At 37.6% G+C, this 27,759-nt stretch overlaps 1 protein-coding gene across 3 annotated transcripts in view; it reads left to right on the top strand.

Annotated features, from left to right (window-relative positions):
• Window positions 1-27,759, top strand: part of LOC122815790 (transmembrane protein 116-like) — a 520,221-nt gene that overhangs the window by 344,723 nt on the left and 147,739 nt on the right. The gene's annotated exons all lie outside the window — the stretch shown is intronic.

Genomic DNA, 27,759 nt, shown 5'->3' with positions numbered 1-27,759 from the left:
GAGAGTCCAACAATCTAGACAAAATGAAGTGGAGAAAAAAATATTTCAATGCATTGGCTACATGACAGCTTACTTAATATCTAGATGGAAACAAAAAGGTTATGAGGCATGAAAAAATAATTTACTGGAATGTCAGTCGAAATCAAGTATAAAAAAACAAGCAGCCCTCAACTCAAACCACATCTCCTTCCACTGCAGTTCTAATTACAATTTATATTCAGCTTTATAAAAGTACCAATTAACATGCTGAAAGTAGCAATCTCTGTGATACCGATTACTCCCACTTGTAAAAATGTTTCTTATCCAAAAAAGACCTGCTGCCTGACAACAACTATCTACTTGTTTCATGGGGAAAACAGGATCAAAGTAAAAAATGAACAACAAACAACAATCAAGCTTAAGATAAATTGCTTAAAGGATTACTGCACAAGTTATGGACCACACATGATAGATTGGCATTCTGTTTAGTTTACGGGTAAAGTCTGCAAAGATGGCTGCAAGTCTCCAACAAATGTAATGAGCTTCTGAAAATACTGTAATCCTGTACTTTATTACAAATACTGTCATATGCATTTCAATACTGAAGGTTTATATGTTATCTAGTTATGTAAATATTCTCTGCATGGCATCAACAAAAAGGCTTTCAATGTTGGTAATTTTTAACAGTATGCTTATTAAAGCTTACTTGCATCTTACAATTTCAGACAAGCTTACCTGATGGTCATTAAAGCATTGCTACTTAAACACAGAACAGCAGGCACTGCAATGACATGCATTTTCTGAATAATAAGAAGCATAAATCAACAGTATAAAAATATGAGAGAAAACCAGAACATTCTGCAAAATCAAAGACAGATGAAAAGCCACTGTAGTACTTGCGTCTACCTTGGATGGGGGGATACTCTGCACACTTACACTGCATAACTGCTCCTTGCCTTGCTTGGACACATCCTGAGTCACTAATTGGGGGACTGGGGCACAACAAGTATGTCACAATTAGAAATGTCTCTGGCTGACGGTGATGGCCTTGACAGATTTGTCATACCTCTCAACCTCAGAGCAAGAAATCTGAATAAATCCATAAATAGAAGTGGGACAAAGGCCCAAAAATAAGAACAATTTTTAAATATTGCTCTTATAAACTTAGAAAGATAATAGAATAGTAGGTCTTGGATTAGTATACATTTTCTGAAGGGTATGAAATCTGAAACCCAAATGTCTGTCATTATTTTCTAACTTCAATCTTTAATGATTTGCCACTAATTTTCCAGAAAACCACAATTTTATGAAAAACAGACCAAAATGTGATGCGAAAGTATAAAATAGCCACATAATACAGCTGGGAACCTATCAAAGAAGGAACACTTTTTAATATTACTACTGTTAAATTGAGCAGCTGACAAAAATAAGAGAATCTACATGCATTTCTGAAATAAAATTATCTAAAACACAGATCATTACAATTATTTATTAATTGTAAACCCTCCAAATTGTCTTCCAAAATTGCCATTTTGAGGAGGGATTATTAGGGGGGGACAGTTGAGAGGTTTGGATATACCTAATTCTACAAAGCAATTTATTTGCACATACCTCTCAACCTCTTAATGCAGGAAATCTGGACAAGGCCAAATATATTGGGGGAACATACAGACAGTACTAAAAATTGCTCTTGTATAAACTTAGACAGTTGATAGAATAACTTTTCTTGCTTTAGCATGCATTTTTCTGATGGGTATGAAGTCTGTCATTATTTACTGACTTCATTCCTAAATTATTTGCCAGAAAACAACAAATTTTATGACAAACAAACCAAAAATAACAAGCAAAAATCTATTAATTCTGCAAAAATCTGGACAGTTGACAGGTATAGTTCGACAGGGTCTGTCTTTGAGTTTGCCGCCCTTCCACTCTCACAAAATCATAGTCCAATGGGGCCTCCCCCCTGCAGCCATTCCAATGTCCTATTACTTGGCTATTTCACTCCATTTACCATAAACACTGTAATGTGCATACTGCTTTACTTCTATGATGATTTGGATTTCATTTAAACATTTTATTTTACATTTTACAGCACAAACACTAATAGACATCTGCTAAACAAAGCAATGCAGTCTCACAATGAAAATAGACTTAGCATTAAAACTTCCCTGCCCTTGAAACTCACATTCATTGAAACAGCATTGAAACCCAGATTTAAAGAAAATACATCTGGCCAGTGCCAGATAAAGATTAACTTTGGGCTGTTTCAAATCATAAGCCCCTTGCACGGGAAACATACGTGTGTTCTTTGATGCACCTTCTTGAATGTATTAAATTATATTCCTTGTATAATACAATACAGTTGTTAGACTGCATTTTAAATTTATTGTTATGAACATTTTTCCAGTAAACAATGAAACAAAATGCATGCACCAATGACAAAACTGCCCAGTTCAGAACATTTCCATCATAAAAGTCTACTCAAACTTCTACAATCCACCAGTATCTGTAAATATGCACAATCTCTACAGAAGTAAAAGTCATCTAAATAATTCCACATTAAAGAGATCTGTAACTTATGACGAGGTTGCTGCTAGCAAACAACTTTATATTTCATTGTTTCATCTACAAATAAAGTGCCTGTTGTCTTTGAGGAATAAATTGCCCATGTTACATATAAACTAGTGATATTGCAATAGGGAATGGAAGGCAAACTGATAACAGGTTTATCATTTCTAGGTATCTCCACCAAAGAGGACATTCTCAGGACTGCAGCATCCACCCCCTTTAAAAGTAGAACACAGTGCACTATCAGCAATGCATCTCTATACTGTGGGAGTAGAACCCACAGCCTTCTGCATCGAAAGCAAGTACACTACCTGTTGTGCTATTAACAATACAAGGACACTCAGCATAATCAGCACTAAACTTCTCTTCAAGCTCTTAGCTCCTTGTAAAATCCACTCAACACTCAACTGTATCTCTCAACTTTGAAGCGCATGAAATCTGGAAAAAGCCAAAATTTATTGGGGGGGGGGGCAAAAGCCCAGAAACTAGGTACACATTCTAAACATTGCTTGTATAATCTTGGAAAGTTGCTAGAATAAAACGCTGTGTTACCATCATGCATTTCACTGTCAAGTCTTGAACCCAGGACCCTGTGCACTACAGTCAGAGCAATATACCACTATGTCAAATCAGCTGTTTCTTGAAAGACAGGTAGACTGAAACTTAAATGGCTATCATTTAGTGAATTCAGTTCTCACCATAGCTCTCAACCTCTTAGCACAAAACACCTAGTCAAAGCCAATAATGGGGAAATACAACTCCCAAACATATTCAGTGAATTCAGTTCTCACCATAGCTCTCGACCTCTTAGCACAAAAAACCTGGACAAAGGAAAGCCAATAATGAGGGAATACATCACCAAAAATAGGAACAAATTTCAAATATTGATCTTGTAAACAGAAAATTGCTAGAATAAAAGATTTTGTGTTACCATGTACTTTCTGAAGAAGATGAAGCCTAAAATACAAATGCCTGTCATTATTTAGTGAATTCTAAATCCAGAAAACCACAAATTTCATAATAACTAAAATATGAGGCAAAGATTTTACAAGTGGTGGTGGGTAGGGAATCCAAGCTCTTGCTAACTGCTCCCAAGGTACAGGGTTTGAGTCTACTCTAGCCACCAGGTATATTTAACTGGGGCATTACACACACACACACACACACACACACACACACACACACACACACACACACACACACACACACACACACACACACACACACCCTACCTGGGTCCTTTGCTAATCCTTCCATTGCTTCCTTGCTCGCCCTTTCCTAACTCATAGACTTCTGGAATCTCTGCTCTTGAATGCTGTCTTCCTAATCCGGACTGCCGCTGTGACAGTCTGGATTCTGTGCATGTTCTGGACTGGTTCAGCAGCAGTCTGGATATTGGGAAATGCCACGAGTGCACATGCACAAAGATCCTGGACTTATGCTTGTTTTTTTATTTTATTTTCTTTGTTTGTTTTTTTCTTTCTTCTTTTATAGCTGGGGGGCTGCAATCCTGCAGTCCAATAGCATGGGCCACCCCTGAATATAACTGGATAGCATAGTGGATACCAATGCTGTTTTATTTATTTAGTTAGTTATTTATTTTATTTACATTTTGGTTACCAGGGTAGATCACAGTATGACCAACTTCAATCCCAGCCTGGGTTACATTCAAAGTAGAAACAGGATAAATTTTACAAGAAAACTATAATAGATAAGCAAAGGCTACAGGGCTTACATTTCCTGAGTCTGAAGTTCAGTATTTATCTTGTAGTTCATGAAGCATTGTGCTTAATCTCTAAAATAAGAAAAAAGATAAACCTGTAACATGCTTCTGTAGCATGAGACCAGACAGTAACATTGTTTTCAAAGGTGTGTAACAATTGTTACACACCCCTTAAGTGTTGTTACAGTCCGGTATCAGGGAAGGGACATTCCTTCACTCTCATCATAGCCTGAATATCTTCCTCATATATCTGCAGAAGTTTACAGACTTTAGTCTGTAAGTGTCACTCATTCATCTCTAACACATATAACAAGAAGGCTTGGGGTTTCGTTCAGATGCTTTAACACATAGAAACACATTAAGATGGATAACAGCATCTTTAAATATGTACAAACTAGTTAGACAGAGCTTACATACATACATACATACATACATGCTTACATCTCAACAGCTAACTACAAAATGGCAGTCAGACTTGCACGTGCTCAGTATTTATAAACTTGTGCAAGCCCTTGGATAGCTTCTTAAATGTATATATACATATATTGATCTACATCCTCCCTCTTAAAAAGATTGCCATTTATGCAAAACAATATCAGAGTTAGTCATGTATTACTATATACACTGGAAACAAAACACAATGTTCATGTCCAAGTTGCTTCATGTTTGCTACAGGCTTTAGAGATTCAACCATATCTCATAACATAATAGTTGGGACTAAATTTAGCAATAGAACAGTCTGCGGTGCACAACTCATATCAGGAACTTCTGGATTTGTCACAGGAACAGAAGTGTCCCCTGGAACTTCCTCTGGAATTGGAACACCGATAAACTCACTCTGAGATAAAGAGTCTTTCTCACATCTGCTGTGGTATAGGGTCAGACACCAGTCTCAAATGTTTCTGATTCTGCCTGAAGATTGCTCCTTCTGATTCTACAGTGTACAATCTCAGCTCTGGACCAATATTCTTCACAACACCAATCCAGTCATAACCTTTGGATGTTTGAATCTTTACCACTCTTCCCTCTCATAATGGATTGAGCAGTTTACTGGTCTTATTGTAGTAGGACTTCTGGGATAGGCGTTTCTTCAACAGATTAGCTTTCACTGATCTGTTGTTCTTGATACATGGAAACAACAATTGACTACTGATAGGTAATGTGGTTCTGGTTTGTCTCAACAGAAGTCTCTGAACAGGTGAAGCAAGATGTTTATCACAAGGAACATTTCTGAGATTCAAGAGATTCAGGAAAACATGATTATTATCTCATTTTGATTTCTCAAGTAACTGTTTTGCATTTTGGACCACGTGTTCTGCCAAACCATTTGACTTTGGGTACTCTGGACTACTTGTGACATGAGTAAAGTCACATTCTTTGGCAAATCTTTTGAAACGTTGGCTTGTAAACTGTGTGCCATTGTCAGAAATAACTTTGTGTGGACTACCATGTACTGCAAAATGATGCTTCATCTTAGTAATGACTGTACTGGATGCTAGGTTAGGAAGTAGGTCAAGCTCAAACTAATTGGAGTGAGAGTCTACTAACACCAAATAATGTTGACCATTCAACTCGAAGATGTCTGTGGCTACTGTTGACCAAGGTAGTTCCAGAATCTGGTTAAGCTGAAGTGGCTCCTTCTGCTGAGGTGGCTTTGTACTATTACACATTGAACAATATGAAAGTGCTCTCTCAATGTCTTGTGACACAGAAGGCCAAAAATACTAGCCCTCTTATACTTTTTTTTGGTAGATTTGGTTCCTGGGAGACCACTATGCAAGACAGTAATGTACTCAGGTTGCAAGGACTTTGAAACAATTACTTTTGGACCTTTCATTATGATACCTTTGTCAGCCAAAATCTCATCTCTGTGTGGAAAATAAGGTTGCACTTACTGAGGTAAACTAAATTGCTTTGATGGCCATCCTTGATTGCTAAAGTGGGTGAGCCTTTGTAAAACTGGATCTGTGGTTGTGTGATCTCTCAGCTCATCAAAATGTGTGGAAGAAAAAGTTCTCATTTCTATGACTTCAAAATCAAGGTTCTCATTCTCATGCTGTTCTGTGGTATTTCTGGGTGATATGGATAATGTATAAGCAATATAAAGAAGTTTGCCTTTCTTGTAGACAAGACTGAAATTGTACTTTTGCAGTCTCTGCATCACACATTGCAGTCTGGCTGGAGCTGAATGCATTGGCTTTCTCAAGATTGTGACTAATGTTTGGTGGTCTGTTTCAATCTGGATAGGTCTACCATAAACATAATCATGGAACTTCGAACATGCAAACACAATTACCAAAAGCTCTTTCTCTGTCTGGGAGTACTGCATCTCAGTTTAGGTAAGAGTTCTCAGTGCATAGGCAACATGTTGATCCTCTTGTAGAATGACTTGCACCAAGACTAAATTTTGAAGCATCACAGGAAAGTGTAACTGTTTTTTGAACAGCATAGTGTGTGACAGTAGATAGACTTGCAATTCTTTGTTTCTGGACATCAAATGCTCTTTGGTGTTGCTCTAACCAAGACCAGGATACCTCTTTACGTGTCAGATCTCTGAGTGGTGCTGAAAGTTGGCTCAAGTCTGGAATGAACTTGCCTAGGTAATTGAACATGCCAAGAATATGTTGCAGAGCTTGAACATTGTCTGGAGCTGACATCTTGAGAATGGCTGTTGGTTTTGAAGGTTCTGGATGTAATCCTGAACTGGTAAATAAATTACCAACATAAGTAACTTCTTGTAGCCTAAATTTACATTTGTGTGGGTTGAGATCCAGATTCACTTGACGTGCCCTTTCTAGAACTTTTCTGAGGTTTTTGTCATGTTCAGCTTCATCATGACCTCCTACTAGTATGTCGTCTACTACGATAGCACAAGGATACCCAAAAAAAATTTGCTCTATTACACGCTGAAAGACTTCAGTTGCAGAATTTATCCCACATGGCATTTTCAAAATCTGTACCTGCCAAACGGTGTACTAAAAGTAGTGTGCAATGAGGATTTTTTGTCAAGCTGAATTTGCCAAAATGAACTCTTTACATCTAAGACAGAAAAAATAGTGGCATTTGGCATCAAGGTTGCGACTTCTTCGACTGCGCACTTTGGATGATGAGGTCGTTTTAGTGCTTTGTTCAAATCTCATGGGTCAATACATATTTTGATGTCATCTGAGCTTTTGTTATGAGCTACCACCATGGAAGATACCCATTCTGTTGGGGTTTCAAATGGACAAATCACACCTTGTCGCACCACTTTATCTAACTCGGCTTTAACTCTGTCCTGCAAGGCTATTGGAACTTTACATGATCTGATAATTGGATTGACCTCTGGGTCTAACTTTATGGAGTACACAACTGGAAGTTTGTCTAGTTTGTCTTCAAAAGGATCAGCATAGGTAGAAAAAATGTGCTGTGTAAAATTAGAGTAGTGGTCATTTAAGCTAACTTGGTGGACTTTCTTATTAAATGAAAGCAGTTCCATTTTCAAACTGTCTCTGAGTCCTAATGACTGCACATGCTTCTTGACTACATAAAATAACTTAGGTTCATAGGTAGGTGCTAGGCTATCGGCCCAAGGGCCTATGTAAACCTAGCCATCAAGGTTCCCAGGCTTACGCCACCCAAGAAAGTTATTTTCCTGTGCCACTGTCAGGCAGAGACACAGAAGGTGTATTTCCTATTTCCCATCCACTCATCTAGAGTTTTCTTGAAGAGTGCTAATGAAGAACTTTGCTTGACATAGATGGGTAGCCTGTCATAACTTCTTCCAGCAGAGTAACATAAAAGCCCTACTGAGCCTTCAGTTCAAATTTCTTCACCTACATAAGCAACAACCTTCTCATACCTTGCTAAATCAAGCCTTTCACCATGACACACTAGCAAATATTTCTGCTGAAATAACATTGCACTTGGAACCTGTGTCAGCTTTGCGCTCTGTGGGTTTGCCATTTATCCGAACAGTACAAAATACTTCCTTCTTTGTCCTTAAATCTACTGCATTGACTGTTTCATGAAGCACTGACATAAAGAGTAGAATTGCCACAGTCTAACTGATCAACTAATTTCTTACAATGTTCCTTTTTAATAAAATAATGTGGGCCTTTTGATTTACAGGATAAACTTTATCACTGTACCTTCTAGAGCTATTCTCATTCGTAAGCATATTTGTGTGGTTTTCTGTGAGCGCCTATATCTGACAAATCTCAATGGCCTTATTCAAAGTTAAATCACTGTGACGAAGCAAAATCTTTCTCACAGCATCATGTTATATGCCACACACAAGTCTGTCCTTTATCAACAGATCCCTTAAGTCACCAAATCTGCACATTTTAGCCTTATTTTTTCAGGTCAGTTATATATGCTGCAAAAGTTTCAAGAGGCTTTTGATCCCTTGTATAAAATAAGTGCCTTTCCATTGTAACATTTGTCTGGTGGATACACATTTCTCTAAATTTATGTTTTAAGCACTCTGGGTCCTCCCTTGACTCAGCCAGTACACCAATATGATTGTTTTCCCTTCTCTCCTGTATAGCTAGCAGGTGTATACACAAATGAGCGTTCCCCTTCAATGGCTTCTGGCCCAGCTATAATAAGTAGAATAAATGCCTTTGTACTGCCATCTTTATCAGAAAATGCAGCCTGTATGAAAATGTCATACTGTTGCTGAAACACTCTCCAGTTCTCAGCAATATTATTGTCAAACACAAGTGCACTGGGTTTTCGAAATCTGTCTGCCATGCCACAAAGTATACACAAACACACTGAAAATATGGCCCTTGTAATTATGTATGAACACATTGTTTTGTGAGCTTGTAACAACATTCAAATCCACAATAAACTCTTCAAAATACTTTACTTTGCTAAATATGCCATGTAATGGCTATATTCTGTGAAATATGCCTTGTAATGGTGGTACGTTGTGAAATGACTTTACTGTAACACTGCACAAACATGCAAACACTATACACTTCTGGTAACTTGGATATCTTTGCTTAATACGAAAAATACGGATTTGTAAAGCATGTATTGAAAAATGCAGTCATTTCCCCTTATTTTATTTGTTTTATGCAGTTCAAACTTTATTTAAAACATTTTCTGAAGTAATTTGAATATTTTTATCAATATCATACATAGTGGTTTATGCAAATATTATTTAGAATGTTCTGTATGCCTCGTTTCATATTATGCGAAAAGGAATAGTGCTGAGCAAGTTTTAATACCTGAAATTCTTTTCTGTCCTGTTTTCTGAAGTTTACACATTTAGGAATGATCCACTCCTGTATATTCCTCCAGCCCTAAGCAACTGTCTCTAGATGTTTTAGCCAAGCAGTTTCTAGCTTCATGTCCCTTGGATGTGCCAGTTCTGACTCCATGCCCTTTCGAAATGCTTCTTCTAACGCCATGTCCTTTTAGACATGCCGCTTCTGACACCATGTCACTTGTTCATCTCTAACACATATAACAAGAAGGCCTGGGGTTTTGTTCAGGTGCTTTAATACACACAAACATGTCAGGATGGATAGCAGCAGCTTTAAATATGAACAAACTAGTTAACAGACAGAGCTTACATATATACATGCTTACATCTCAAGAGCTAACTACAAAATGGCAGTCAGACTTGCACATGCTTAGTATTTATACACCTGTGCAAGCCCTTGGATAGGTTCTTAAAGGTATATACACATATATTGATGTACAGTAAGTAACTTATTTAAATTAGGGCTTTCACTCTTGAGATGAATTCCTTGACATCCATGTCTCAAACACATAATAACATGGTTATGATTGGTGATCCGATCATAGCCCTCTTTGCTACTATCTGTGTGGTATTTGCATGATGTACTTCCCGTATCTTTGTGGATTTTTCTGGGTACTCTGCTTTCTTCCCAAGGGCATGACAATTACTTTTGTACACTACATTTTTTAACAGCTTTATTTAATTATAACTTAATGCATACGCAAACATGCATTAATATAAAAGAAAATAAACCATATTAATATGTTTACATTTACGTGCATTATACCTCACATATATTCTTTTTCTTTATAACTATCATCAGTTTAACATTACATAAATTGGTCAATTCCTGCCTTCTCTTAAACCACACTCCTCTCCCTCCTGATCATTATTTTGCATGAATTGTTCCCACAATTTCCATTTTATATGTAATACGTTCCTTCCCTTTTCTAACGATCCCACTTCCAGTTCTTCTTTATTACAATATTCAGTACTTCAAATACAGTTGATTTAGAATTTGATTTCAATTTTCTATTAATTGTTTTTTTGTCAGCCACCAGAATTAAACTTAACAAGGCCTTACTATATCTAGTCAATTCAGATCCTGTGTCTAACCTCAAAAAAATCATTCCATAAATTACAGCCATTTGTCCACCCAGTATTTCTGACAGAGTACACTGTAGGGAATTTTTTAAATCTGCCAACTCATTACACTCGCAAAATATATATTCCCAGTTGTATATTTCTTCATTATCACACCTCCAACATTTGCCATCTACCTTAGAGAAAATTGTTTGAAATTTGCTTGTGGTATAAAAATACCTGTCCAAAAACTTCCAAGCAAAATTCTTAACCCTTCTGGACTTTGCTGAATACTTGGGAGCCACACATATGTCCTCCCATTGTTCTCCTGTGAACAGCAGCTTCTATTCTAGATTCAACTAAAAACTCTAACAGAGCAGGTATTTCACTTAGGATCCCCCTGTCTCTTTCTTTTTGCCTATACTCTGATATCAGTTCCAGGTAGAGAGGGTATTCTATAACCTGCGGACCAAATGTCTTTAAAGGTTCATAGATGATTACTAGGCTAATGGCTTAAGGGCCCTTACAAGCCAAGCCAATATAATCCACTTTTACCCAACATATGGCCCCTAGGGGCAAGAGGATGGCATGGATTTGTGCCTGTGCACTAAGTACCTTACAGACTGCCCCTGTCCATAAGGGACATAGGTATTACCCCAGGTGTGAATTTGCAATTCTCCATCCATTGATCCAAACTGCATTTGATGAGAGCCAAGGAAAGACTCTGCTTAATGTGAATAGGAAGCACGTTCCAAAGAAAGGGCAATCTCTGAGACACATATATGTCTCTTCAGCATGTTTTGTTTGAGTTATTGACTAAGCTTGGATCCCTAGATCAGGTGACCCTCATGCTGGTTGACTTGCAAATGTGCGGCAGCTTTATCAAGACTGGATTTGTGAGTGCCTTGTAGGTCAGGCATAGGTCACCCCGTAATAACTGGTAGGTGACAGAGTAAAGGGATAGGGCTTTTAGTCTATCTGCATAGTTCATGTTGTTTACAACCTGTATTTTCTTTGTGAGGAACCTACTGAGGTCACTCCAGCTGCTTTAAGTGCCTAGTCAAGTACATGCCAAATGGTCCACTGTACTCGATTATTGGTCTATTGAGGGCTGAGTAAAATGAGACTATAATTTCTTTGGATCTGGATGCCATACTTTTATTTACAAGTTGTGACACATAAAAGGATTTCCTCACCACTATGGACACATGGTGGTCAAAATTCAGGCTATATCTATCTGTGCTCCTAGATCTCTCACCTCTGAGCCCACTGTAATGGGTGTGCTATTGATGTTGTAATCTGCAGGGGTATTTGACTTCCCAAAGGGTATGATAGTGCATTTTTTTTTTGCATTTAGTTTTAGGTCATGGTTCTGGCACCAATCATTTGTCTGATCTAGACCCTCCTGGAGGACATCTACATCATTGGGGGATTCAGTGATTGCCCCCAACTTGCAGTCATTGGCAGACTTTGTCATCCAGAGGCCTTCTACATTTGTCTTGACTTCAGATAAGTATATTCCAAATAGGAGTTGTCCCAGTACTGAGCCCAGTGGTACAGCACTAGTAACTGTCCTCTTTCTGGACCTAGATTCACCCACTTAAACCATGTGTCCTGTCTGTGAGCCAGTTGGCTATCCATCTGGTGACATAGGGATTTATGCCCAGTTTTGTGAGTTTATTTACAATACCCAAGTGGGAAACTGTGTCAGATGCCTTGGCCAGGTCAAGGTTGGGGGCATGTACTGTTTTACCCTCATCCATGGCCTTAGGGACTTTCTCAAAAAAATCCACCAGATTCAGCAGGCATGACCTGCCCTTAACAAAGCCAAATTGGGTGAGGTCCAGTATTTGGAGGTCTCCTATGTCATTATTTATCTGGTCCATGATTATTCTTTTCATGGCCTTACATATAAGACTGGTCAAACCTATAGGTCTGTAATTTCCTGGGTCAGTATTTGGTTGCCCTTTATACAGAGGGTGACTGTTGCTGTCCTCACTTTACTGGGATAAAGCCAGTCCAGAGGCTGAGGTTAAATAGAGATCCTAATGGCCCTGATAAGTCCTGATTTAAGCTGTTTAAGAGGCAGCCTGGTATATTGTCAGGCTCTATGCATAGGTTTTTGTGTCTTCCGGATTTGGAGGAGCTTGAAAACTAGCTATGCCATCTCTTAATAGGGGGTAATTTACCTTAGAGAAGCTTCTTAAAGGTTTTGGGGTTAAGTGCGGGGACTAGTTTTGCTTTCATTTCAAGGGAGACCGCTTTGTGATCTGATCTTACTAGGACATAACACTGGGGGGGGGGGGTGCATCACTTTCCCATATTTGTGAGTGCCAGATCTAGGATATTTGTTCCCTTATTGGGAGTACAGAATAGCTGCTCCAGGACATTTGAATGCACAAAGTCAAGAAATCTTTGGGCCTGCATGTTAGTGGTCATGTATGCCTCCCAATTAATGGAGGGGTAGTTAAAATCCCCCCATGAGTATGGTATTGGGCTAGATGGTGAATGATTCTAGTCACTTCAGGTAAGATGTATGGGTTTTCTGGTTCATAGTGGGGACCTGTAGCTAGCAAGAATATGGTAATGGATTATTCCCATGGTTAGTTGGACATGGAGTAGCTCAAGCATGTCATATTACCAGCCCTGAGGTATGCTTATTCTTTATGTAGATAGATACACCTCCACCTTCAGCTCTTTCATGTTCAGTGGGAGGTTGGAATGTATGAAAGGCATTATAGCTATGCACTGCTGGAGTTCTTTCTGTGGCTTTGAACCATGTTTCAGTAACTGCACAGATGTCAGCAATCTCCAGGGTGAGGAGACCTTCCAGGGAGTGCAGTTTCTTGTTGAGGCTCCGAGCATTGAGAAGTAACACCTTTAGCTTGTCCTGAGTAGCTTTTGTTATGTTGGAAGGTTTATCTGCTTGGAAATCCCTAAAAAAGGCACATAGGGGTGGATAATGTTTTGGCAAATATCCAAAAGCTTAGAGGTGACAGGTGAAGACCATCCCTCTCAAAGCAGCATGGTCTGTCAACCATGTCTTCCCAGGCTGACAAGTATTGGATTCCTTTGGAATGAAACCAGTAGCTAAGCAAATTGTTAAAGTCAATCTTTTTTCTGCTGGTATTGTGGCATCATCCTTGGAGATGGTAGAATGCTGCTCAATGCTAGGCTCATACTTGCCTGTTAGCCTGTGACACATACTCTAAGAGCTCAATCATGTCTCTCTTCATATAGTTCAAGGAGGAACATCTCAGGTCATTCATGCTCACATGGACTATGACTGAGTCATACTGGTATTTAGGGATAAGTGACCTGAGTGTTTGCGTGATCTGGTGAATCCTGGTCCCTGACAGGCAACTAATCCTAACACCCCTTATCAAGTTTGGTAAGAGGAACATTTTCCAGATCTTTATCACTTTCTTCACCCCTAACCTCCAAACTTACACAGGAATGCCATCTGTTCCTGGAGACTTTCCTGCAGATTGAGTATATATCACCATTTTCATCATCTCATCCTGTGATAAGTGTTAATCGTTAAGCCTCATCTTCCTCTAACCTTGGCATAATTACTTCTTTCATAAATATTTCCATTTAGGATCTTTCTTGATTTCCACATTTCTCTGCTATATACAAATTTCTATAACATTTCTGAAGTATTTATAATACCTCTACAGGATCTCTCGTAATTTATCTTGTTATATGCTCCCTAAGTTTGGTGACAACCCATTCCACTTTCTGTTGCCTCAGTTGTTGAGCTAAATTTTTTTATGCTCTGGACTTATTATCAAAAAATAGTTGGATGAGGGTTAAACAGCAATCTTTCTAAACTCATACATATTTTCCAGATACTCCCTTATTTTCTCTTTAGTGGTCTGGAGTTGTGCTTCTTGTTCTGTGAGATTCTCCTTATTCTGTAATACTTTAACCTTTGTCAGCCCTTCTAAATAATTTCTATTACATCTTAACCATGTCTCTTTTTCGCTTATTTCTATCCTATTTTTAAACTCCATTTTCATTGTATCCCACTGTCTAGTTAGCACTTCTGAAGAAATCTCTACCTTCCCTAATAACGCTTGAATAATTTCTACTACCCATTCCTGAAATTCCTCTCTTTTTAATAGGCAGGTAGGAAAGCACTGGTGTCTCATTGTTTATTTCATCACCCTGATTTTTTATCTTAGTTTGTATTGGTAAATTATCTGAAATAGTCATTGGATGTGTACCAAAGTTTTCATTTAAATGCACATGTTCCCATGAAATATAATTTCTGTCTAGTCTAACCCAGTTATTGTAATATGGGGAATAATATGTAAATTCTTTATTCTGAATTAACAGCTTCCATGCCAAATATTTCATAACTTGTGTCAGAAATCTGCTCTCTCTCTTCTTATATTTTCCCATCTAGGTTCCACTGATACATTCTCACTATTGCAAATCAAGTTCCAGTTCCCACCAGTAAGTAATATTCCTTACTGAAAGCTGATTATTTTTCCTCAAATTATTTTAAGCTCCTTAATATGTGTGTGATGCCCCACAACTGGACCATTAATCAAGGAGCCTCAGTCCTCATCACTGGCACCAGTGAAGGACTTACACTGAGAGGATAACAAGTACACACATAGTATTTCCAGATGCAGCTCTTTGCATCAAGTGCAATTTCCTTTAAGAGCACGCAGAGACCACAGTCACTCTGTGGCTGTTTTTTCCCTCTTTCTCCAGATCCCCAATAAGACTTCCCCACTGACACAGCTATAGAGTTGTGATCTCAGCTGAGGGGCCAAGCCAAGACCTCTAGCAGCCTCTCTGTCCAAACAGTGCTTTGTATCCCTGCCTAAGTAGCTGACATACACACTCTTTGAGGTTTTATTTTTACACACACACACACACACACACACACACACACACACACACACACACACACACACACACACGCACACATCTGGGAAAGACTGTTACAGTTTTACTAGCTATGCCCCCTTTTTCCCAGACTATAAGGTAGTTATCATTGCCACCAGCCAACTCCTTATCAGCCACTTTAAGGCCCTTAACAAAGGGTGTCCAATCGTACTGTGTAATATTAATACAAATAGTAGTTTGACCAAGAGTAAGGCTATTAGGAGTGACCCAGACAGTGTCACCAAATAAATATGCAAGTGCTCTAAAAACTGAAATATCTCTAGACAGATCAGCCACAATGAAAGGTTTAAATATATTTAATAATAAATAATAACAGAACAAGAAAATACTCAGTATGCAATCACAGTGACATCAGGGTTCTAAATAACAGGAAATATTTAAAACAACATTGTAGGACAGTCTCAAATAAAGAAAAATATCTAAACTAAGCTTTGCTATATTCTTGACTATATCTAAGAGAAGTATACTGTTCCCTAGAAACTTACTTCACCAGAGAAAGGCAAATGTTGTGGTGAATGGTTCTTGTCAGGTCCAAGACAGAATACAGAATGCTCCATCTCACTAAGAGACTTTTTATATTAATATTTCAAATATTACTGCTGGGATAGCTTATAGAATGACATAAATTCTTATCATCTGACTCTATCCCAGGTGAACCCCCCCCCCCACACCACTGCTGGAATATGGCAGTATTTAGCATCTACCTGTAAAATTACATAGGCCTCAGATCTTTGGCACATGTTAGAAGTCATAAAACAATTATATTCTGCCACATTTCAAGAATAGTAATTAGTACACCCTAAAGACAATACAGAAAGATCCCTAGTACAGACATTATAGCTCCAGCCTTGCCTACAAAGTAATTCAATTTCAGCTATTTTTCCTGAAGTTAACCTCCTGTATTTCAGTTTCTACTTTTAAAATATATACATTTAAACAGTTACAATAGTGCATGTACATTTCCGTTCTCTTCCAGCAGGGCACACTGTGGTTTCATTTTAAGCACAAGCCCTTTATAAAATACCTTTTTAACACACATGCCTGTACAGACCAGTCTGATATACATGTCATACAGTTCTAATACAGTTATAACACAAGCATCTTATATAGATCATGTTGATATTCACAAATTACATATAATTATTTACAAAATTCCAGCTAGCTGGGCTGGCAGTATCTCCTTTCATCACAAGTTGTTTTTGGTGTAATATAAATATATGCCAGCATAATCCACTTCCCTTGCCAATAGGCCCTAACTACATTAATCCACCATTATTGTGTTTTTTCCCACTTCTGTCTCTATTGGGGCCACTCTAGCAATTAGTATAATTACTCCCATTTTCCTTTGTCCCTGATATTCAGCTGAATATCCATCAGGAAATCTTTTTTTGTCAAATTCACATGTTCATTTCTTTCTAAGTGTGTCTCCTGCAGTATTGTTATTTGCACACTGCATTTCTTAATATAATTCAATACTCTTTCCCCTTTGGGTATACCTTTAAGGTCATTTATGTTCCAAGATAATATGCATAGAGTAGCCATTATGATTAAAAGTTACTTTCCCCCACCTATTATGTATAACAGGCTTTTTGAATGTGTATTTCTAATTTTTGTGCTACATGATCACACTAACATTTGGTATGCTGATCTTTATACAGTTGTTTCTTGCCATCTCCATTTGAACAAATGTCACATTTTTAAAGACTTTTTGTTTTAACAAAAATCCTCAAACAAAAACCTAAATACTTTTTGAACACACCCATAACATATTAACTTGGAAAAAACACAAAACTGGGTACATCTTCAAAAATGAAGTTTAACATTCCAGATAGGAACAATTGCTCCTAATTGACAGCTGCACCAGGAAGCATTACCTAACCTAAAATTAAGGTTATCCATGCTAAAGCACATGTTACAGCCTGTGTTCCCACTTACTCTGATTGATGTCTGTTCTTTTCTTAGTGCTGTTCCTCTTCCAGATTTGAAAAAAAAACAGCTTGTATGCTTTCAGAAAATGTTAACTGTTATCCCTAAGAAAACGTGCATTGGCTATCTTTATATAAAACCAATTATACAATATTCTATTAAACATATTAAAGTATGGAGGCTTTCAATGACACTGTCTCTTATTCACTACCAGTAATTTCAAAATTTGTTTTTCACGGAACTTGCACATTTAACTGTTGCATTTTTCTTAACAAAGAATGCTCTGAACTCTCAAGATTAATTGTTTACACCTGCAGACAACTCACTGTCATGAAAACTGAAGTCAACAATGAGAAAAAAAATTAACAGCTCTGCAGGTGCATGAAGGAATCTTTGTCAGTTTCAGAACAAAATGTCGTGCTTTCATCATTATGTCTTTATTTGTTAAGCCTACTTGCTTACACAACACTTGTTTATAGATTAAATCAAGGGCATTAATCTAGACATTCACCACTGCAAACATAAGACAGAACATTTCAACTTTTACACCCAAGCCCCACTCCACCCCAGTAGCCCAAGATCACAGCATATTCAATTAAACATGCTTTTAGCCAGCCTTTTTCTACTGTAAAGTTCAGATTACAACTAAAAAATACTTCTTTCCTTTAATGTCTTTAAGAAATACAATGATCACTGAAAAGCACTCCCCCACATGTAACATACATTGACTACACACTACACAAAACTGATTTGCTGTATAACATGCAGTTTATATCAAGAAATATTTTATACAAGTATTATTAAGAGCAAAAATTGTTTTACTTACAGTTTCTTTTTCCTTTTTATGTCCTTCCAAACATTAATGATATAAAGTGGGGATATATGCTTTGCAGTCCACCCACAAGTTTAACAAGTAAACAAAAGTCCAATCATCCTCATCCACATTTTCTTGCAAAGCCATAGTTTACAAATGTAATTACTGCTTTATAGTCTCACTTTTATTTAGCAATTTCAGTGTTTTTGGTCTTCTTCCTTTTCATCTCCATCGCCCAACACCAGACTCTGGTTCAAATTCAAGGTACGTATGATTCTTCTGGTCAACTCCTGTGCAGTTTTCTATCTCTCAAGCATTTTCTTTTGGAACATTAGAAAACGTTTCACTGGCAAAGTCTCTCTATGAGCTTTATTTATTTATTTTTAAACAAGAAACATATTTATTAAATTATCATGCATGATATTGGCAGCCATACATTTATATAAATGAAAACAATCCATATTGACATAATTTTGGTTGTAAACATTAACTATCACAAAGCATATTGACATAATTTTAGTTGCAAACATTATACATCATTTATATAGGTTCATAGGTTCATAGATTAGTACTAGGCTAACTGCCCTTGTGGGCCATTTTAAGCCTAGCAAATAACCCCAAGTGAGAATCAAACCCTGCACTTTGTGCCTGTAAGGTAAATACCCTAACCATTATGCCATCCTCCCACCCCGATAATAATCTATCCAGTCATTGTCAGTCAGCTATTGCAAAGCTCATTCAAATCTGCATTATTTTGAACCTCATTCCTCCTCTGCATGTATTGTTCCCACAGTTCCCATTTTTTCTATGTAAGTTGCTCCTACCCATAGCTCTCAACCTTCCATCTCCAAAATGGGGAACACTACCTTTCATAATGTGGAGCAAATGGGCAAAATGTGGAACACTCACTAGCAGCTTACCAACAACTTCATCTAGGAAGCTCATAGGATGGTTGAAATGTGAAATTTTTAATTATATAATAATTATTTTAATGAATTAGTATGATTCAGTTCTGTTTACCATAGATATCAGTTAAAAAATTGCTAACACTGAATGTCTTACAGATCCTTTCAATGTGGAACTTCAAGGAACATGACTGTTTTAAGACCCCATATGAGGAACGTTACTCATAATGAGGTACACTTGAGAGGCATGCTCCTACCCTTTTCTAAATATCCCAATTCCAGTTGTTTTATCACTGTTACTATAATCACTACTTCTAGTAAAGTTTGTTTAGACTTTGATTTCCATTTTCTAGTAATTACTTCTTTGGCAGCCACCATAATTAGATTCAGCAAGACCTTATTATGTCTAAGTAATTCCAATTCTGTATCATAGCTCAAAAAATAATTTCCTTAGTTACACCAATTTGCTCACCCAGTATCTCTGACAGAGCAGTCTGCAGAGAATCTTTAAAGTCTGCCAATCCATTACACTCCTAGAAAATATGTGCCCAATTATCTCTTTCTTCCCCGCCATACCTCCATCATTTGCTATCTACCCTAGGAAAAATTCTTTGGGGTCTACTTGGGATATAAAAATACTTATGTAAACACTTCCAAGCAAACATCCTAAATCTTCTAGACTTTGTTGCATATTTGGGAGACACACTTATATCCTCCCATTTATTTGTGAATTGCTTATTCAGTCTCCCTTCCCAATCCTTTCTAATCTCCTTTGATCGATTCTTACAGTTATCATGCAATATTTTGTATGCTCTACTAATTATTCCATTTTTAACAACTTCTGTTCTAGATTCTACTAAAACATCTATCAGTGCTGGTCTTTTGCTTAGGATCCCCCTATTTCATTATCTTTGGCTATGCTCTGATATCAATCATTGATAAGGAATGCAATGTCTATTCTGGAGTCCAAATAAATTATTGGCCTCTTCTCATTCTGTTACCTTTCCCTCTCTAATTATTTGCTCTCAATAGCTTGATTTTTTTGCCAGTTTTCTCCAGTAAATTCCAGCTCTCTCTTGCCTATTGTCTGTATGAATAATTGTAGTCATCCCTATCAACAGAATCTCCTTTCTCTAATCCCATGTTGGCTTATTTCATAGAATACTTTCTGCTGCTTTATGAATATAATATTCTATATGGTTATTGTTATTCTCCTTAAGGATCTGCATCCAAAATCCTAACAGCCTATCCTTGTTTGTTGAGTCCCCCCTCTTTCATCATCACCCCTTTTCAATTTGAATTATAGGTTTCTGCTTGTGATGTGCATAGGAGCCTTAACTGTGCAGCTCTGAAATATGCCTTCAAATCAGGTAATCCCAAACCAACTTGTTTAACTGGAAGGATCATCTTATCCTGCTTGACTCTTGCCATCTTTCCCTCCCAGATAAAATCTTTCAGCTATCCACAAAGTCTCCTCTGGCTGATAAAAATATGCCTGGCCTGTGTATAAAACTAAAGGGACTAAAACAATTTTAACTGCTTGTATCTTGCTATCTTTGTCCATATAGCAGAACTTCCAATTTCTCAGTTTTTGTATTATCTTTTGTTTAGTCTCTTCCCACATATCCTTAGCTGCCACACCAGAATCCTTTTGAATCCATACTCCTAAGTACTTAATTTTATCATGTCCCCAGAAATATGGATATTGTTGAACCAATTCATGTGTGGGTACATAATTTACAGCTATTGCCTTTGTTTTAACTTCATTAATTTTGTATCCCAAGAAGATATGAAACTGCCTCAAAATGTTCCACAACACTGAAATGTCATTTTCTCATTTTATAATATCATTTGTGAATAGAGAGAGCTTTTCTTGACTACTATACCAATTATATCCTTGAATTTCTGAGGCTCTTATTTTCTTTGCAAATGGTTCTAAATATAGTGTAAATAACAAAGGGGAAAGAGGACACCCCCACCTGGTTCCTTTGCTCAAACAGAAATTATCAGAGAGGAACCCACCCACTTTAATTTTCACCTCTTATCCCTCATATATCCTACTAATGAACCTTATAATTTCATCAGGAAATGCTAATGCTTCCATTGCGTTGCTCATAAACTCCAAATTTACTCTGTCAAATGCTTTTTCTGCATCAAGACCCATCATCAACAATGGTATTTTCTTATATTCAGCTTCCATCTGGATCATCAATGTTCTGTTAATTTTGTCAAATGTTTGCCTCCTTTCCACAGAACCACATTGATCCATATCTAATAAATTTTGGCATCACCTTTGCCATTCTTTTAGCCATTATAGACATAAACACTTTATAATCTTGGTTTAGGATTGAAATTGACCTGTATGAAGCTGGATGCGATGGGTCGGGTCTATATTAAATCAGTGAATGCTTAAAATAGCAAACACTGATTTATTGACCCTTTAAAAGTGAAAGCTTGAAATCCCGAAGACACAAAACAGTGATTTTTTTTCCCAGGGAAAAAATCACTGGGCCATTTTTGGGACTTTGCCATTTACTCCACTGTGGTGTGATCTCGAAGTTGGTATATTTAAGTAGGGGGGTGTGGGGGGGTACAGCCCTCCACATCAGGGGGTTCCCACTTTATTTGGTGTTTTGAAGTTTGTTTATTTTTTTTTTTTGTTTTTGTTTTGTGGAACAGCGACTTTTTTCCCTAGGGAAAAAAATCGTTATTTCGTGTCTTCAGGATTTCAAGCTTTTGCTTTTAAAGGGTCGATAAATCAGCATTCGCTATTTTACTTTACCCTCTTTAGGTATTACAGCCACCAACGCTTTCTTCCAGGATGTTGATGCTTCTCCTCATCTTAAAATAATGTTAAACAAAACTTTCCAGATCTTTATCAGTTTTTTCCCTCCTAGCTTCCAAACTTCCACAGGAATACCATCTATTGCTGGCAACTTTCCCATGGATTAGATATAATCACAATTTTTATCTCATCTCCTCCTATTGTAAGTTGTTAGTAATTGAGCCTCATCTACCTCTAACCTTGGCATATTTAATTCTGCTATAAACCTTTCCATTTGTACCTTTTCTTGATCTCTATATTTCCTAAATTTCTGAAATATTTCTAGCATCTCTAGTGGATCTCTTGTCATCTTCCTTGTTATTTACTTGCCCTGGGAAAAATCTGCAGTTCGGGTATTTCGTTTTCGCGATTTTTGTCTCGCGAAAATTAAATTCGATGATATATGTATATTTGTATATATATATATATATATATATTTTATATATATATATATATATATATATATATATATATATATATATACATATATATATATATATATATATATATATATATTTATATATATATATATATATGTGTGTGTGTGTGTGTGTGTGTGTGTGTGTGTACATACACACACATATCCCTTGTTCAGGCTGAGGCTAAAATGGGTCCACAAGCATCAGTTTACTTATCTAGTTAGTGAACAAACAAATATATAAACCTTTTCTTTGGTGGTATACCTTATCTACCTACAACCCCCTTTTTCCACATTTTTGGATATGAGTTCTGGGTGTCATGTCAACAGCGACCATCATCTAGGGCTAATGTTCACATCGTAGGGTAGCTAGCCCTGTCACAGTTGTTCTTCTCTACCACACACACACACACACACACACACACACACACACACACACACACACACACACACACACCTGCTGCCAATTTAGACTGTGGAAGGAAACCAGAGCACCCACAGGAACATAGTGGGGATATGCATACTCCATACGAAGGGCATCCTAGCTGAGAACTGAACCAGAGAACTGTGAGGCAACAACACTACCAGCTACTCTACTATACACACAGCATATGCCACATTTTATTCTTGAAAAATGTGGTGATGCTCATACTCCTAATAATCAGCATTAACTATGTAATAACACTGATTCTGTTTGTTCAGTTTTGTCATACTTCCCGTATTAGACGCATTCTGTCTAATGCACTTGGAGCCTGTATTAGGCTTGTTAGTTACATTATTTGTATGTACTAGAATGTTAAAGAAGTAATGACATTAGTTTTACGTTCTCATAATTCACTGCTTTACAATTACATTAAGAGGTTTACAATCATAACTTATAGTTTTTATATGAGGGCATACATTGTTTCTTAGGGAGCCAACTAAGACATGGTGATGCCGAGTAACAATGACAGAGAAAAATATACAATTTTTGCATTCCATACCAAATTAGTTATTTAAATACAGTTTTATAAGCCAGAGTTGATTTAGGCTGCTAGGCTAAATACATTTAACTAGAATATCCAAAAATAATTTCTTTGTACGTGTCTTTTAGCTCTGCCCTGCAAATATGTGAACACTGTACAACTTTAATAGCCATATCATCCCCTTTGGTAAAAACTCTGTACCCCATGAACTACTACATAAACGTCAGTCTGCTTAATGCCGAATGTATGATAAGAGACCTTGGGACCCAAGTGGACAGTAGTTTCTCCTTTGAAAAAGGACAGAGTCAGTGATAATGACAACCTGATCATCAAGAAAAGAGACAGGAGAGTAGAAGGAGCAAAGGCTCTGACAAATCTATCCTGGAAAAGCTTTCCTCAGTAATAGTGCTAGGACTAGTAGTGCATTCTTCACCCCAGCTAGGCCCTTCCACTTTAGAAACTCCATCTAGGATTGCTTCTGAACTTTGCAGGAGTCTTTGAGAACCATAGTTTCCACTTTGAGCTTTCTTGCTTCTTTTCCTCTCGCCCGATGTCAGCTGCATATTTCTGTTTCTCTAGGTCCAACCAGAGCCCCATGCAACAAGACTGGGACAAGATGATGTCTGTATTTGTAAAGGCCTAGCTTCAGTTTGTTGGCCTCTTATCCCCCTTGATCTCTAGGGAGGCACAAGAACAGCCCCAAGCCACTTTCATGACTGTTCTACCGAAAGCCCAAGTTCAGCTCTGGGAGCTTTGGAACTGGCAAGAGATCCTGTTCAATGTTCTCGGCACCCAAGGAAATACTTTCTACAATGTTCATGGTCTCAGCATTAGTGGCAGCACTGCCCATGTCACTGTTGGCACTGTCCCTCACTAAAGATTTGGTGCCCCTTGCTGACTCTGGTCCCAAGCCTGTTGTCAACACTCTTGGCATTCAACCCTTTGGTAATGAAGTCTTCCCTAGTACCTTTGTTGGCAGAACTGTCAGTACCAATGACCACCCTTCAGCACTGGTTCCAAAGAGGTTTCTGCTGATAGCTTCAGCCCCATGTATCTTGGTCAATGCATTGTTATAGAGATATCTGTGATCTTTCCAAAGACCTACTTTTCCTGTATCCATCACACTACCCCATCATCACTAAAGAACATGTACTGAAAGTGCTGTCCAAGACTAAGAAGACTTCAACTATGGGTCCAGATAACATACCAGCATGTTTATTAAACAGTACTTAACACTCCCTGATGAAATATCTGTATAACCTATTTAGCCTAAGTCTGGCTATAGGCTCTGTCCTGAAAGTATGGAGTGCAACACTGTTGATACCACTCCACAAAGGTGGCCCTACTGCCAAACTGAGAAACTATAGGCCCACCAGCCTGATGAGTTTCATTTGTAAGGCCATGGAGCACATTATAAAAGATTTGATTAACATAGACATTAAAAATCTCATCAAGCTAGATCTGTAACAATTTGGTTTTGTAAAAAGTAGAGCCTGTTTAATGAACCTGGTAAACATCTTTGGAAAGGTAAGACAAGTTGCTGAGAACAGTCACACTGTGCACCCAACCTACCGTGATTTGGCCAAGGCATTTGACACCATCCCTCATGCTAGTAAAATTAATAAACTGAATGTATTACAAAATGACCCCTATGTGGTAAGATGGACAGCAAACTGGCTAAAAGACAGAACCCATCCAGTGCAGAGTGGTAGGAGCAGAGTCAGAGATGCTGTACACGAGCAGTGATGCCCCACGGGGCTCAGTGCTGGGATGTTTTTGTTCAGTATTTATTTTCTGACCTACAGACTGAAAGCCAAGACTAATGGTTAACCAGATCTACACATGAGTACAAACTGGCAAGCCATCTCCCCAGCATATAGCATTGACAGTATCCCACTTCAAATTAAAATGTACTTAGAAACCTTGGAACTTGGGTTGAATGTTATTGTCCCTTTTTGGTAGCAGTAATGAAGCTAGACAAATACATAGTAATAAAGAAAAAGAAAAAAAAAGAAATAACTATACATGTTCCTTGTGCTTCTTCTGGTTTAATTTATTTAAGTCATACTGAAATATATTAATAGTTCTGTTGTGAAAGAAAGTGCAAAACAAAGAACTTTTTTGTATCTGTTTAGTCTACCTATTGATGTAACATATACCGAACAGCTAACTATAGTTGTTCATTTTTCCATAAATGGAGTTACAAATGAATGATTTCTGAATTTCCTGCAGATTGCCAATTATACAGCTAAAGAGCTTACAGACACTCGGTTGCAGTATGTGAAGGTGTAATTCAAACATATACTGACTGCTGGAGTCAGTCTTATGACAATGCCAGTAACATGGCTGACAGCACTGTAGCATGCAGGCTCCATTTAAAGTAGCGAACCCTCTTCTTTGTACCAAACACTACACATTCACAGAACTTTGTAGTCATTACTACATTGGACTTTTGAGCTGAACCAGTCACTGTGCGCCTTTTTTTGGCCTATAGTTACCATTGCATGGTTTGAACAAACACTTAAAAGGAGGCATGACTTTGAAGAATTTGCTCAGAAACACAATGGTCTGCAAGTGCTGATGTAACTATGGATCTGTCAGAGGGTTGCTCATATATAAAAGCTGGTTAGATGGAAATCTGTGATGACTGGTATAAAAATGGAGCCACAAAATATGAAGCAGACTGTTGTTTCTGAGCTACAGAGCTTCAGGAAACTGCATTTCTCTCCAAAATATGTGACACTATTCAGCACTGCTCTAATGAAACAAACAAATATATGATTGTTACTCTTTCTTTTGAACACATTGCATAAATTATCATTATGATGAATTTGAAACAGGTGCCCAGTAACTGTCTGGCAGAAAGAGTTTGAGAAAAAGAAATAAAAAATACCAAATATGATTACATGTAAAAGAAAAATTCAGACAGGACTTACCTCCTTATTACAGATCATCTCATCATGACCTTGAATAGCATGGTTGCAGCTTAACAAGTGTGTATGACAACTTCAAAGTCCTGGTGGATGTCAACAAATTAACAAATTAACAGCTGCATCTTGAAGCTTAAACTGACTTGCATACAAGTTTGACTTGTATATGGATATGCTCCCTGGAGAAATTGTGCAGTTTGTCAGCTTTGCATGGACAAGAAGCTGTGAGCAATCACTTTATGAAGTGTTATAGAATGCCGACTTTGAGAATGATATTCCCAAAGTTCCTGTGATGCTGTGTGTCTAGCTGTCACTGCTAATGACCAGTTGTTGCAGTGAATGTTCCTTTAGTAAAAAGCACCTCATCAAAAATAAACTAGTCAGCAATGAGGGTAAGTGAATTTCCTGCAGTCACATCGCTGAGTATTGAAAGAGATCTTCTTTGCCAGATTAATGACCTTGTTGATCAACTTGGTACTACTGAGTCATAAAAATGCCATATCAGCCTTGCATTAAACTCAAACTTTCCTTAAGACTGCTGCTAATCTATAACATCCATTAGTTATGGAACCTTATTTCATGTCAGGTTGTCCCCTCAAATTATCTATGTTATGATCCCAGTTGTTCTCATTGGGATTAATGTATAATTATTGGCCAAGGGATGGGTAAGGCCAATCCATAACCAAATGGGATAGGCTTTATTGAGGTACAAAAAGGAAAACTGACTAGGATTAAAATTGCCTGCAAGGGCAGCTCGCTTAGTACTTACCTATGAAATTATGACAAGAACTGGGTTTTAAACAATTCAGTCTTTTCATATCCTGTTTTATTCTAATAAGATTATTAGACCTGTTGCTGTAAAATGATAGCAGCTATTCAGAGGTAGAGTAGCAATGGTAAAGCCATAAAAGTATATTACCAACACTGGGTTAGTTTCCAGTACTGAAAAGGTATACTGCTGAGAAACATGTGTATGTGTGTGTGTGTGTGTGTGGGGGGGGGGTATGAGTGACTCAACTTGTGAAGGAGGGGCGACAACCTAGAAGCTATAGCAGAATTTCAAAAAATTCTGGCTACACCTTGAAGAGAAGTTTGCTTATGGACTTTTGGTCTTCAGAAGTGCCATTTCTGAAATAGGCTGTGATAAAACAATGTGGTAGTGAATAATCTCAATCCAGTAAGGAAATATTTTGGTATAAAACCAAAGCGCAAACAAGATATGGTGTTAGTATACATTTGAGTATATGTCTAAATATGAGAATAAAGCCTCAAAATCAAACTATAAATGATATGAACACTATGATCAGGCCTGGATGAACAAGGGAGCTGACTTAGTTATGGCTCCATGCCTGCATGTCTGAAATAAACCCATGTCTACCCCCATTTTATTGTGAAATCCTTCTATTGCCACACCAAATAAATAGGCCCCTTAGTCTTTTCATCTCTAGGCCCATAATCCAGCACTGAA

The sequence above is a fragment of the Protopterus annectens genome, chromosome 11.part0, assembly GCF_019279795.1.
Source record: "Protopterus annectens isolate FY-2018-M chromosome 11.part0, PAN1.0, whole genome shotgun sequence".
NCBI lineage: Eukaryota > Metazoa > Chordata > Ceratodontiformes > Protopteridae > Protopterus > Protopterus annectens.
The sequence above is the reverse complement of the archived record's forward strand: the minus strand, read 5'-3'. Positions and strand labels throughout refer to the sequence as shown.